This window comes from Sapajus apella, unplaced genomic scaffold (genome assembly GCF_009761245.1).
Source record: "Sapajus apella isolate SASKATOON/1434 unplaced genomic scaffold, GSC_monkey_1.0 scaffold22, whole genome shotgun sequence".
Classification (NCBI taxonomy): Eukaryota; Metazoa; Chordata; class Mammalia; order Primates; family Cebidae; genus Sapajus; species Sapajus apella.
Window position 1 is genome coordinate 29184369 of NW_022436962.1, and position 15042 is coordinate 29199410.

The window sequence follows — 15042 nt, forward strand, 5'->3', positions numbered from 1 at the left end:
TCACCATATTGGCCAGACTGGTCTCGAACTCCTGACCTCAGGTGATCGACCTGCTTCGGTCTCCCGAACTGCTGGGGTTATAGGCATGAGACACTGCACCCGGCCTCAGGAAAGGTAATTTATCTTTCCTTCCTTCTTTCTTTCTTTCTTTCTTTCTTTCTTTCTTTCTTTCTTTCTTTCTTTCTTTCTTTCTTTCTTTCTTTCTTTCCTTCTGTCTTTTCTTTTGTTTCTTACTTTCTTTTTTCTTTCTTTCCTTCCTTCCTTCTTTATTTCTTTCCCTCCCTCCTTGTCTCCCTCCCTCCTTTCTTTCTTTTCTTTTCTTTCTTTCTCTTTCTTTCTTTTCTTTCCCTTTCTTTTTCTTTCTTTCTTTTCTTTCTTTCCTTCCTTCCTTCCTTCCTTCCTTCCTTCTTTCTTTCTTTCTTTTCTCTTTTTTCCTTCTTTCTTTCTTTGGAGTTTTGCTTTTGTTGCCCAGGCGGGAGTTCAATTGTGCAGTCCTGGCTCACGGCAACCTCCACCTCCCAGGTTCAAACAATTTTCCTGATTCGGCCTCCCAACTAGCTGGGATTATAAGCACCTGCCACCACAGCCGGCTAATTTTTGTAATTTTAGTAGAGACAGGGTTTCACTATGTTGGCCAGGCTGGTCATGAACTCCTGACCTCAGGTGATCCACGCACCTTGACTTCCCAACGTGCTGGGATTACAGGGGTGAGCCACCGTGCTTGGCCAGGAAAAGTAATTTTCTAACAGGTGAGGGAGATAAGTGGGTCTGCGTTCCTCAGAATAGGGACACAGGTTGGCGGCTAGAGAGTGGCCCACCGAGGCAAAGCTGCCCTCAATAAGCAGTCTAGGTTCTTTGCTCATCTGGCCTGGCAACTCTCCCTGTAGTAGTGGGGATGTTCAGACTAGGAGGATTGGTGAGAGCCCCAGACTTAGATGTGGAGGGCCTGTTACTGACTATGACAGTTATGAGGGTCCCTGGAGAGGGTAGGGGAAGAGAGAGAAGCCTGTGAGTTAATAGTGAAATACCCTGTGGCAATGGCCCAGTGAATGAGGGATTGGCATTGTCAGGCTCCTAAAGGAGCACTAACTGTGCCAGGGGCAAGGATGCAGGGCCCCACGGAGGCAGAATGAATTGCTCTAGCAAGTCTAGGACCCGTGGAGCCTCACTGATAATCTGTCACCTTAATTCCTAAAACAGGAAAACGTTTGTAAATCAAATCCGCTGTTTTCTTCTTGGACTTATTATCTTTATGGAAACTAGGTCAAACTGGATTCTTGTGTATTTCTACCAGCCATGTATAGCCCCATTAGCTTTCTAATACTGTTACAGCATCTTTCAATTATGTTAAAAGTTAAGCCAAACTTGCCATTCTTAAAAATGTTTACCTTTCCATGCAAGTTCCCTTGACCCGGTTTTCTTTTGTCCTCTTGGGATACAGAATTCCTGACAATGATACCTTATGACACTGCAGAAGACAGGAAGACATTGATGTCAAAGGGCAGCTGACCCTTGAAACCGACAGACTGGAGAAGAGCCATTTTTCCCTCTCCCAGGTCACAAATTACGTGGGAGAGAAGTGCCAAACACTGGCCTTGCTTGTTTTTTAAACATCAATTTACAAAAGTATAGACACAAGGAAGAGAAAATTAAATACTAATTCAAAGAAATGTATTTAATTTGAATGTTGGATAAACAGCAGCTATGTCATGAGGTAATGTCATGAGGATAAACAGCAACTATGTCATGAGGTAATAATAAATTATATATTTTTACATCCAAATATAGAGAACTTAGCCAGGTGTGAGGATATGTGCCCATTGTGTCAGCTACTCCAAGGCTGAGATGGGAGGATCGCTTGAGCCCAGGAGTTTGAGGCTGCAGTGAGCTGCGATTCCACCACTGCACTTCAGCCTGGGTGATCGAGTGAGACCCTATCAAAAGAAAGAAAGAAACAGAGAGAGAGGAGGAGGAGGAGGAGAAGGAAAGAAAAAAGAAAGAGAGAGGGAGAGGGAGAGGGAGGAAGAGAGGGACGGGGAGGGGAGGGGAGGAGAGGAGAGGGGAAAGGAGTGGAGACAAAGAGATGCCAAAATCAGTGCTAAGGAGTCTCAAAACAACACCCCCAACCCCATCCAAGCATTCTTAGGCTTAAATGATAATTATCCCAGATCTGGAGGTAACTGGGCATCCTGAAAGCAAAGCTTCTGCTTATAACATTCACCCTCAATCTGACTTGCCAGAGTCTTAGGACCAAGGTCTCCGGCCCAAATCTACAGTGTTGGGGTTGACAAAGACCATCTGATCGTTTTACTAAACCAACTTAGACTTTCATGATCTTACTTAAAATGGGGGACGAGACTGTGCCTCCACCCCTAAATTGTTATGTCTATTACTGTGCTACCATCTAATGGCGAAATGTGTTAAAACACAAATGTAACCTAGTACAGGGAACACTGACTACCGTTAATTTTTTTTCCCTATGGCCAATAGTTACATTTCTCTATCTCTCCAGATAAGGCAACAAATTTTCTCCATCATTCATAAAAAATGACCCCAGGTCTAAGATTTCTGGGAGGGAAAAAGTAATGAAGTCGTTAATGTGGAAAAAAATTATGTAACTTAGGGAGGACAGAAGGGTTTTTCTAAAACACTCTCAAAGTGTACAACATAAGAAAAAATAATATTTTAAGATATATATTGTTTAACTTTCTCATATATGAGAAGTTAATAAAAGCAGAAATGTTAATGCAGTACAGTATGTGCATAATGCATTATCATCTTACAGAGAGGACAAAAATTAAGCCATAACCCTCTACAGAGACTATTCACCACCCTAAAAATAAAGTCTCACAGCAAAAATAAAGTTTTACTGTTACATAATAAAAAAGATAGCAGATTACCAATATTTTTCCCTCTGCTCCTGCTGGCTAAGATTTCAGATTATTACAACTTATTTGGGGATTTTCCTCCCAGGGCTAAATGTTAGAAGCGGGGATCATTTTGGGAAATGCACTAAGCAATAAAAACAAAGAATGCTTCTCCCCACCCCTAAGCTATTCCTTTTCTTTAAACACACAGGACATATATATTGGGGATTTTCTATTTCCTGAGCAGTTCCAATGTCACCAATAACTCAAACTTTAAATCACTTCAGGAGACAGACAGGGCCCCAAGAACTCCTGGGACACAGCCAGCTGGTCCGCAGTGCATGGAGGCTTGCTATGAGCTCCCAGAGAGCGGCCCTGATGAGCGGGGAGGGTAAGCACTCAGTTTGTAGAGCACAGCTACCAGGAGAACAGCAAGTGAGATGGGTAAGTGGAATTAGGACACCCCAAAACATGGCTTTAAACATCAGTTTTGCTGTATATTGTTGAGACACATATTAGTAAACTTAAAAAAAAAAAATCTAGAGATGTACATTTCAAATTGATTTCCAACCAGGGGCATGGACAGGGTCACTATAAGACCAGAGAATATAGCTTCTGGGTTGGGATACACACTGATGAGCCCCTTCCAAAACAGTGCCTTTCTCTCCCATAACTATTAGAGCACGGAGTAATGGATATCGTGTACTGTTAAGTTATAAGCATATGTAAAAACACAAAACTGGGTCAGGCGCAGCAGGCACAGTGGCTCATGGCTGTAATTCCAGCACTTTGGGAGGCAGAGATGGGAGGATTGCTTGAGCCCAAGGGTTTGAGACTAGTTGTTACTCAGGAGGCTGAGGCGGAAGGATCCCTTGAGTCCAGGAATTCTAGGCTGCAGTGAGTTATGATCAAGCCACTACACTCCTGCCTGGGTGACAGACAGCCACTTTGTCTTTGAAAACAAAAAACAAAGACCCACAGAACTGTACAAAACCACCACATCTCTTCCCCTCTTGAACTTTATTTTCACCCCAGTCCACAGTTAAGATACAACCACCAGTCCTATCTCCTAAATCAGTGGTTCTTAAAGTGTTGACCCCAATCAGCAGCATCAGCGTCCCCCAGAAACTCATTAGAAATGCAAAGCCTGGGCTGGGCGCAGTGGCTCACACTTGAATTCCAGCACTTTGGAAGGCTGAGGCAGGTGGATCACCAAGGTTAGGAGTTCGAGACCAGCCTGACCAATATGGTGAAACCCCGTCTCTACTAAAAATACAAAAACTAGCCAAGCGTGATGGCAGGTTCCTGTAATCCCAGCTACTCAGGAGGTTGAGGCAGGAGAATTGCTTGAACCCAGGAGGCGGAGGTTGTGGTGAACCGAGATCCTCCCACTGCACTCCAGCCTGGGCAGCAAGAGTGAAACACCATCTCAAACAAACAAACAAAAAAAAAGAGAAAAAAAAAGAAAAAAAGAAAGCCTCGGGCCTCATCCCATTATTATTGAAACAGCAACTCTAGGGGTGGGGTCCACAAATCTGCATTTTAACAAGTTCTCTGGGTGATTCTGATATACACACAAGCTTGAGAACTGCTGCTGCAAATGCAGACCCTGAAAGTGCATACAGGGATGCAGTTTGTTGGCTAAAAGATGGCAAACAAGGGTGTATCCAAGTCTAGCTAAACCGTGAAGCTCTGGAATCAACACCTTCATCCTGTACCTTCAACTCCCTCAAATGTCAAATTATGTGGCATTTTGGTCCAGACCACCCCAGCAGCTTTAGTGGAGTCAGCCCACCTCAAGAGACTGGTTGTATTCTCTGTGGGAACTGGAGCAACGCCATTGGAACAAAGCTAGTAATTCGAGGTAGAGTTGAATAGAGAGGTCCTTGGGGACCCTGTATCTCCTTACTTTGTTTTCTAATCTGTAGAATCATTTCCAAGTCCAGCAAGAATGGTTGGCAAGTCCTGGCTGTTAGGTGGGAGAAACACCGCCCTGGAACGCTGAGATCTCGTTGTGCACAGAGGAAACAGCACAGTCCTGCTAACAGCCTGGGAACTGAGATAGTGACAGAACCACCAACAGAACCTCGTGAAAGAGGACAAAAAGCCATTTATTGTGGGGTTGTTCTTTTCTGATAAATATAAAAATTACAGAAAAGTCTAAATAATCCCGTAACTAAAACCTATATTCCCACCTCCTAGAATTAGTAACTGTTAACACTGTGTCAAATTAAACAGCAGTTTTGCAAAGTTGTGAAAAGACTGCATCTGGCAATGAGCTGGGGAACAAAGAGGAAAGCAGCTAGAACAGGGAGAAACGAGCTAAGTGATTTTTAACAAAGAATGTGCCCATTCTTTTATCAGAAAACATTTCAAATATGAAGTTTCCACATAGCTACTAATAATAGCTTGTAAATTTATGTAGCTGGAGAGTTGAAATTTACAAATAATGAAGAGCAGAAAAATAGCTGGAGAGGAAGCCAGCTTGTTTTCTTGGGAATAAACAGAACATGCTTTCGGACAACCCCCCACCCCCTGAAGCAAGCAAGAAAGAAATCAGGCTGGTTCAACAGAAGTCAGGCTGCAGATGATGAAAGTATGAGGCTTCTCATCGCTGTCTATGGAGCTGAGGCCAAACGCTGGAAGACCTAGAAGAAAGAACCCAGGGCATTCTCTCGCTGGCTGACCTTGGACTATGTGCTTGGTGTTAGCCATCAAAGTGGAGGGACAGTAAGAACATACGCCAAAATAAGAATCATGAGCTATTAGTGCTCCTACCCAGGGTGGGGAAAACATGAAAGTGTGGAGGCTGGAAGGCTGCTTCCCAGAGGACAAGGCCACAGTGAGCTGAGCTGGCCAAGGAGCAGGCAGGAAGGGCTGTCATCTCGGCTGTGATCCAACCAGTTTTACCGTCACCACGGCAGCCCCTGTGGCAACATCTAGAACCTCTGAAATGACATCCCCTGCAGTTCTGAGGATGTGTCTTCTGTTTTTTGACAATCACATTCCATTGCTAAACGCGAACAAAATTTAAAATATTTATTCTTCCCTCTTAACTCTGCTGGAAAACCTCATCTTTGCTTAAACAAACCGATTTCCCCTGCAGGCAGGACAAACATGGAAAGGAAAGGGGCAGAGGAGGTCTTTTATTTTTTATTTATTTATTTATTTTTTGCTGTATAAGAGGGCTAGAGGAGGGGAAATCTAGACTAGACATTTCCTGTGTACCTCCTGTTTGTGTACATATTGGTAAATTTAATATACTCATTGGGGAACTTAATGAAGTTAAGCAGAGTTCAGCTGGGCAGCCTCAGCTCAACTTCCCACACTCTCACCTTCCAGGTGCAATGCTGTTCTGTCTATCAACAAGCATCTGCCCTTTCAAAGAAATGCTATGTGTCATCATAGTCACAGGCTTTACGAGGACCAAGTGCACCAACCCGCCAGCTGATGTGCTTCCTCCTGGATCCTTCAGAACCTCTATTGACGCAATGAGAGTCTGTTTACCACAGCCAGAGCAAACTGCGGAGGATGCCTGCAAAAACGTTCAGGCCCATTAAAAACCAATAACAATAAATGGATTTTTCACCTGGTTTCCTATACAAAAGAAAAGAAAAGAAAAAAACAACAACAGAAAATCAGGGGGAAAAGAGAATGTAAAATACATGTATGTGTGGCTGTGTGTGAATTGCTCTTACGTTATTAGTAATCCATTCTTTTAGCCAGTAAACATTTTTGACACTTAACTATGTACAAAGCCCTGTGCTAGATTCTGTTAACAAACACGAGTGAAGCATAGTTCCTAGCTTCCAAGAGCTCATGATGTGGAGGAGAAAATCACACATAAAAACTAAAAAATCGTATTATAAGTTTTATAATAAAGGCTCATTCATCTGTTCAACAAAGATTTATTGTGCACAATGTGCCAGCCTCAAGTATGAACAAATAATTTTGAAAGCACAGAGGCCAAATATAACTACCATTCCCCTTTCAACCATGCAAGGTGTGATAAAAGAGCTCCCATGTATACGCTCTTCGAGAGGGTCCCTATCTTTTTGTACACCAGTCATACCTGATGTGTGCCTGGCAAATGTTCAATAAATACTGCTCGTCAAAGAATGAATTTTTTGTTCTTTTATTCATTAGGACTTTTCAACCTCATCTTTCTTGAACTCCTGACCTCAGGTGATCCACCCACCTCGGCCTCCCAAAGTGCTAGGATTACAAGCGTGAGCCACCGCACCCGGCCTTCAACCTCATCTTTCTTTGCCATCTATTCACTAATTCCATAAGCAGTTACTGAACATCTACACATATGCTGGCAGCAAGGGCTACAGAAACAAGAAGCTGTTCAGTGAGGGAAGCCGGAGAAAAACTATGAGCCTCAAAGAATGTGTGAGAATAAAACAAGTTGTGGCCAAGTGTAGTGGCTCATGCCTGTAAACCCAGTACTTTGGGAGGCCAAGGCAGGAGGATCACTTGAGCCCAAGAGTTCAAGACCAGCCTGGACAACATAGGAAGACTCCGTCTCTACCAAAAAAAAAAAAAATAACAAAATAAAAATAAAATAAGTTGTGTGTGTCTGAGGGATGGCATTTCAGGGAGGGAGGACAGTTTAAGAAAGACATAGGAGAGAGATGCAGTGTGGACATGTGGGGATCTCCAAACAGTTCAATGTCTTAAACTTTGCATTTTCAAAAGCTTGATCTTGTCAGATCTAACCTTGAGCTAACCAAATTTGTGAGAGAATATGTATCAACTAGAATGCTAATTCCTCAAGTGGTTACTCTGTCTGGTGGCTAGATGTCCATGTGGGCATTGGAATCTGGATATATCCAAAAGGATGCTTGAGTGAGCATGACACTGGGGCAAGTTGCAAAGCTAGTGATCTTGTCAACAGCTTAGGATAGCTAGCTGTATCTGTCCTTATCGTCATCTTCCCTGTCCCTCTGTCACCCTTTTCTACTTCCTCAGCCCACACACTCTTCATGCCATTGCAATCTGGATTCTACCCCACCTCATTCCTGAAGCTGCCCCTACCTAGGTCATAGATGCTCTCTCTGTTGCTAAATACAGGATTCCTCTTAGTCCTTCTCATTCTGGATGTGTCTGTAGTAGCTTCTGACCCTAAGATGAGCTCTCCTTCATCCACTCCTGCCTGTTTTCCTTCTGATGTCTCAGGACACTTTGCATCTTCCTTTTGCTCTGTGAACCCTACAACGAATAATTTTCCACTGTTCTCTCTCTGGGTGAGATCATGACTTCAGTTGTCACCTTTACAGTCTAAAGATTCCCAAATCACGATCTGTGGCTCTAATGGCTTTTTAAATAAATTGTGGTAAAATACACAGAATATGAAGTTTACCATCTGCTATGGTTTGAATATTTGTCCTCCCCAAAATTCATGTGAGAGTTTAATCCCCAGTATGGCAGGATTGAGAGGTGGGCCTTTAAGAGGTCAAGGGGGCTCTGCTCTCATGAATGGATTTATGTATTCATGGATTAATGGGTTATCACAGGAATGGAACTGTGGCTTTATTATGATGATGATTTTGAACCATTGTGGAAACTATATGCCAGACTACAACACTGTGAGGCCACCTTCAGTGTTACTCGGCCTCCTTTTACAACCACCAAGACCAGCGTTCAGATCCAACGGGAACAGGAACCAGAGGGTCAGAGATGAGTGGCTTAAAGAGGAGGAAGAGGGATCTGAACTAGCACACTCGGCCCCCTTGCCATGTGATGCTCTGCACCGCCTGAGGACTCCACAGAATCCCCACCCACAGAAAAGCTCTCACTAGATTCGTCCCCTCAACCTTGGACTTCCCAGCCTCCAAAACTGTAAGAAATAAATTTCATTTTTTTGTTTTTTTGTTTGTTTGTTTTTGAAAGAGATAGTATTTTTCTTTTTTTTTTTTTTTTTTTTTTTGAGACGGAGTTTCACTCTTGTTACCCAGGCTGGAGTGCAATGGCGCGATCTTGGCTGACCGCAACCTCCGCCTCCTGGGTTCAGGCAATTCTCCTGCCTCAGCCTCCTGAGTAGCTGGGATTACAGGCACACGCCACCATGCCCAGCTGATTTTTTTTGTATTTTTAGTAGAGACGGGGTTTCACCATGTTGACCAGGATGGTCTCGATCTCTTGACCTCGTGATCCACCCGCCTCGGCCTCCCAAAGTGCTGGGATTACAGGCGTGAGGCACCGTGCCCGGCAATAAATTTCATTTTATAATTTACCCAGTTTGGGGTATTTTGTTATAAGCAATGGAAAATGGACTAAGGTACCATCATAACCATTTTTTGGTTTTTAAAAATCACAACCCTGTTTAAGTGTAGCGTTCAGTGGCATTAAGTACACTCATGTTGTCATACAACCAGTGCCGCCATCCAGCTCCAAAACTTTTCCATTCTCATACTGCCGATAAAGATATACCCAAAACTTTGGGCTTTATCCTGAAGACATTAGGAAGCCCCCAAAAGACTGTAAATGGGGGAAGATGGGATCACATCTATTTTAAATGATAATTTGCATTGGTCAGAATAAATGAGAGAGGCAAGGACTCCTGTGGAAGGTCATTTGTGAAATGACCTTTATTGAGGGCATTTATCGCTTGTCACTTCCTCCTTTTCTGCTTAGGTCATGTTGAACCACTTGCAGCTTTCGAGATGTGTTACAATTGCTCTCAGCAGGAATTCTTGGTCTGGAACATTCTCCCCACTCCTCCGTTCCCTCCCTTACCTAATTCAACTGATGTGTCACCTCCTCTGGGTCCCTTCTCCACTCCAGCTGGGCTAGAAGCCCTTTCTCAGTGTTCCCATGCACCCGTGCATACTCCATCATAGCACTTACCACACCGCCCTCTCCTCTAGACTGGGGGTACTTCTAGGCTCTGGACTGTGACTTATTTATCTTTGGATCCTCCAGTGGCTAGCATAGAGTATGGCACATACTAAGTGCCTATCTGGGTAGTCAGGGAAGGCTTCTTGGTGGTGATGACAACTAACTTGAGTCCTAACAAATGACTAGGAATTGGCTGGGTGAAAACAGGCCAAGCACACTAGACATGGTGGCTCATGTCTATAATCCCAGCACTTTGGGAGGCCAAGGCAGGTAGATGACTTGAGGCCAGGAGTTCGAGACCAGCCTGGCCAACATGGCAAAACCCTATCCTGACCAAATATACAAAAAATTAGCTGGGCACGGTGGCTCACGCCTGTGGTCCCAGCTACTTGGGAGGCTGAAGTGAGAGGATCGCTTGAACCCAGGATGCAGAGGTTGCAGTGAGCCATAATCACACCACTTTACTCCAGCCTGAGTGATGGAATGAAACCCATTTCGAAAAAAAAAAAAAAAAGACAAGAAAGAAGAAAACAGGTCAGTCAGCTACCTAGTGACGAATTGATTACCACTGGATCACTTCTACTAAGGAAGGGGCAGTGTTTTGTCCTCACTAGAAGAGACACTTACTTTGGATATGGATTTATTTTCTTTGCATGCAATGTGTTGCCAAAACTACCATCTGTGGACGTACTGAATGCCTTATCTACCATCGTGGTATTCTATACAGCATTTTTTCTGATCAAGAAACTCAGTTCGCAGCAAAAGAAGTATGGCAATGAACCTGCGCTCATGGAATTCACCGGTCTTATCACATTCTCCACCATCTTGAAGCATCTGGAATGGTCTTTTGAAGTCTCAGTTATCACTCCAGCTAGGTGGCAATGCCTTGTGATACCAGGGCAAGGCTATTCAGGAGGCTATATGTGTTCTGAAGCAGCGTTCAACGCATGGTGCTGTTTCTCTGAGGGCCAATATTCAAGGGTCCAGGAATCAAGGGGTAGAAATGGAAATGGCACCAGTGATTGTTACCCCTAGTGACCCATTAGCAAAATTTTTGCTTCCTCTTCCTGCAATTTTATGCTCTGCTGGCCCAGAGGTCTTAGTTCTGGAGGGAGGAATGCTTCCATTAAGAGACACAACAATGGCTCCATTCAACTGGAAGCTAAGACTGCCACCCAGCCTCTTTGGGCTCTTTATGCCTCTGAGTCAATAGGCTAAGAAGGGAGTTACTGTGTTGGTTGGGGTGACTGACTGAGACTTCCAGAGGGGAAATTGGACCTCCACTCAACAATGGAGGTAAGGAAGAGTATGTCTGGAGCACAGGAGATCTCTTAGGGCATCTCTTAGTATTACAACACCCTGTGATTAAGGGCGATGGAAAACTACAACAGTACAATCCAGGCAGGACTAAGAATGACCCAGATCCTTCAGAAATGATGGTTTGTGTCACCCCACCAGCTAACAAACCTTGACTGGCTGAGGTGCTTGCTGAAGGCAAATGGAAGACAGAATGGGTAGTAGAAGAAGGTAGTGATCAATACCAACTATGACCACATGACCAGTTACGGAAATGAGAAGTATAACTGACATGAGTATAACCTCCTCAATTTGTTATATGTTTGTTATATGTACACATATTTTAAGCAAATATCTTCATTTTCTTTCTTCTCTTATTCCTTTATTTATTTATTTATTTTAATTATTTATTTATTTATTTATTTTTTTGAGACGGAGTTTCGCTCTTGTTACCCAGGCTGGAGTGCAATGGCGCGATCTCGGCTCACCGCAACCTCCGCCTCCTGGGTTCAGGCAATTCTCCTGCCTCAGCCTCTTGAGTAGCTGGGATTAAGGCACGTGCCACCATGCCCAGCTTAATTTTTTGTATTTTTAGTAGAGACGGGGTTTCACCATGTTGACCAGGATGGTCTCGATCTCTTGACCTCGTGATCCACCCGCCTCGGCCTCCCAAAGTGCTGGGATTACAGGCTTGAGCCACCACGCCCGGCCCTTATTCCTTTATTATGTAGTATAAGATGTATTGACTTTATATCTGTATTTAAGTTCATTTTACAACATAGTGTTTATCTGGAGAACAGTAAACATCACTCAAGAGGTTAATCTCCTCTTCTGGGGAAGGAATTGGTATGAGATAGATATGTCATGTTAGTCAGAATTATGATCTTGTTATTGTCTTTATTTGGGGATTAAGTATGGTTTAAGGAGATGCAATGCATATGGGTGCCAAATTGACAAGGAGTGAATTTGTGATGGTAGTTTTATGTGTCCATTGGATGTGCAGATAACTAACAAAACGTTATCAGTTTCCAGATGTGTCTGCAAGGCTGTTTCCGGAAGAGATGAGCTCATCAGTAGAATGAGTAAAGAAAGTCTGCCCTCATCCATGTAGGTGGCCATCATCCCTTGATGTCCTCAACAGAACAGACAGGTGGAAAGAGGGCAAATTTGCTTTCTCTGTTTGAGCTCAGACAGCCATATTCTCCTGACTTTGGACATTGGTTCTCAGGCCTTTGGACTCAGATTGAACTACACCACCAGCTTTCCTGGTTCCCCAGCTTGCAAACAGCATGAGGCAATTCCTATAATTAAAAAAAAAATGCAGTGCTGGGGACAGTGGCTCACACCTATAATACTTCACTTTGGGAGGCCAAGGTGGGTAGATTGCATGAGCCCAGGAGTTCAAGACCAATCTGGGCAAATGGCAAAACTTCATCTCCACCCACAAAGACAAAACAAAAAGTAGCCAGGCATGGTGGCACATGCCTGTAGTCCCAGTTACTCAGGAGGCTTAGGTGGGAGATCGCTTGGAGATGGAGGTTGCAGTGAGTCGAGATCACACCACTGTGCCACTGCACTCCAGCCTGAGTGACAGAGCAAGTCCTTGTCTCAATAAATACAAACACACGCATACACACACACACTATACGTTCTGCTTCTTTGGGGAATCCTGACTAGCACAACAGGTCAAGAAATATCTCAAGCAATGGAGGCAACAAGCAAGATGCAGCTGTGTGATACAGAATGATGCATCAGACAACTGTAGGCTATGCAAGGCGGCTGGAGCACTTGAAGTACAAGGTAAGGCGTGGTCAAGGACAAGGCCAGGCAATGTCTGCCAATAGACTTAGAGAACAGGTACTATCAGGCAGTCCTGACCAGGGGACTAAAGTATGGATCTATTACAGAAGACCAGTTAGAGGTGACACATGGAAACCAGGGATCAAAATTAAGGAGGAAATGACTGATAACAGGTAAATGTATTATCCTCCCAGAGTATGTGTGATGGAATTAAATGATGGATGGACATTCACCAAGTAGATCCTCATCACATGTTTGTTAAAAAATAAAACAATAATATTAATCAAATATGTAATTTATGCTAAAATATAATCATAAACCTAGATACAACTATGAAATTAAATTATGGCACTTCTGGTATGAGTCAGAGGTTGAGGGAGATATACGTGAGGTCAGTGTACTGAAGTTCCTGAAACAGGGAACCACTAGTGCTTCCTACTCTCTAATGAGCAAGAGGCCAGAAAGTAGGAGTAGAAGCAGGAGTGGAGAGGTGAGGAAGAAAAGAGACAGGGCAATTTACCGAAGAAAGAGGATTAATCTTTCTCACAGCTCCATGTGGCTGGGGAGGTTTCACAATCATGGGGGAAGATGAAAGGTAGGTCTCACATGGTGGCAGACAAGAGAAGAGAGCTTCTGCAGGGAAACCCCCCTTTATAAAACCATCAGATCTTGTGAGACTTAGTCATTATCATGAGAATAGCATGGGAAAGACCCACCCCCATGATTCACTTATGTCCCACGGGTCCCTCCCACAACATGTGGGAATTATGGGAGCTACCTATTCAAGATGAGATTTGGGTGGGGACACAGCCAAACCATATCACCGACATTAGGTGAGATAGCTCTGGATTCTGATTTCCACTTTTCATGGCAATGTGTCCCCTTAAGTGCCCTTCAGCTTTCTGTGTTCCTCACTAGGTCCTTGTTCTATTCATTTGTCCCCAGTCTTTGTCTTGTTCTTTCCTCACTTTCCTCATGCAGAGAGCTGTTATTTCCTTGATAAATCCCAGTATTTTTTTTTTTTTTTTTTTTTTTTAGAGCATCTCACTCTGTCACCCAAGCTGGAGTGCAGTGGTGCGATCTCGGCTCACTGCAACCTGTGCCTCCCAGGTTCAAGTGATTCTCCTACCGCAGCCTCCCAAGTAGCTGGTATAACAGGTGCTCGGCCACCACACCTCGCTAATTTTTGTATTTTTAGTAGAAAGGAGGTTTCACCATGTTGGCCAGGCTGTACTCGAACTCCTGATTTCAAGTGATCCTCCCCCCTCAGCCTCCCAAAGGGCTAGGATTACAGGCGTGAGCCACCGTGCCCAGCCAGTAAATCTCAGTCTTTTACCTACATCCTGCAGGGGTATTTTGAGCCTGTTGCCCCTGGCCTTTTAGAACCCGTCTCTCGCTCCCTGGCCATGCCCATCTCTTTCTCATGTTCTAACCCAGCTTTCCCAGGTCTAAACCCATGTTTTTGACTCTGGGTGAGGCGTTCTCTGGGCTCTCCCCAACCTCCCCGGGACGTAACTGGGAAGGGCTCCCTTAGGCCGTCTCGGTCTTTGCTGCCCGGACTGCAGCTACTGAGCTGGGAGAGATGCCCTGCTGGTCCTGTCCTCTCCGAAGCGCGCCCTGCGAAAGGCCGGCCACACGACACGGAAGCTCCTGCAGAACTGTCGCAGCCGAAAAGAAAGAGGCCTTCGCTGCAAAATGACTGAATCAGTTCAGGCCGCGGCCCCCAAGAGAAGTTCTCTGGTCCTGTCACACCCTCCACTGAAGCAGCTCCCAAAGGCTGTGGAAAGAGCTGTTTCCTGGGAATTTGAAATGTGGGAAAAATTCCCCCATGGAGTCCAAGTTGGCGGCGGCAGGAGGCGCGGTTCAGGCCACGGGAAAAGTTTACAGCTGGTTTTTCCGCTCTGCCACCTCGCGGGCGACCTGGGACCTGCAGGCCTTCCCCGGGGCGGAGGAGAGCAGCCGCTCAGGCACCGAGGATGGATTCATTGACTGTGCACCTAGAACGGAGAGGACAAGACAACGTCCCCGACCATAATGAGGCTACGCTGGGGACGGTGTTGTACCCGAGGGAGTCAAGGAATGCGCCACACCCTAGATTGAATTATGAGTCCTTTATTATGCCGGCGACCGAGAGGTGGCTAACGCCCAAAATTCTCTCGGCCCCTAAGAAAGAGTTAGGTGGTCGTTTATATCCTAGTTTTAAAAGGGAGGGGTAACCTAGCTGAAGCAAATTTTT

General features: G+C 44.6%; 1 non-coding gene across 1 annotated transcript; it reads right to left on the reverse strand.

The window, feature by feature from the left end:
* Positions 1–8417: 8417 nt before the first annotated feature.
* LOC116559151 lies at positions 8418–8544 on the reverse strand. Its single transcript, XR_004272344.1, has one exon. It is a non-coding gene; the product is annotated as a small nucleolar RNA SNORA61 (small nucleolar RNA).
* Positions 8545–15042: the final 6498 nt, after the last annotated feature.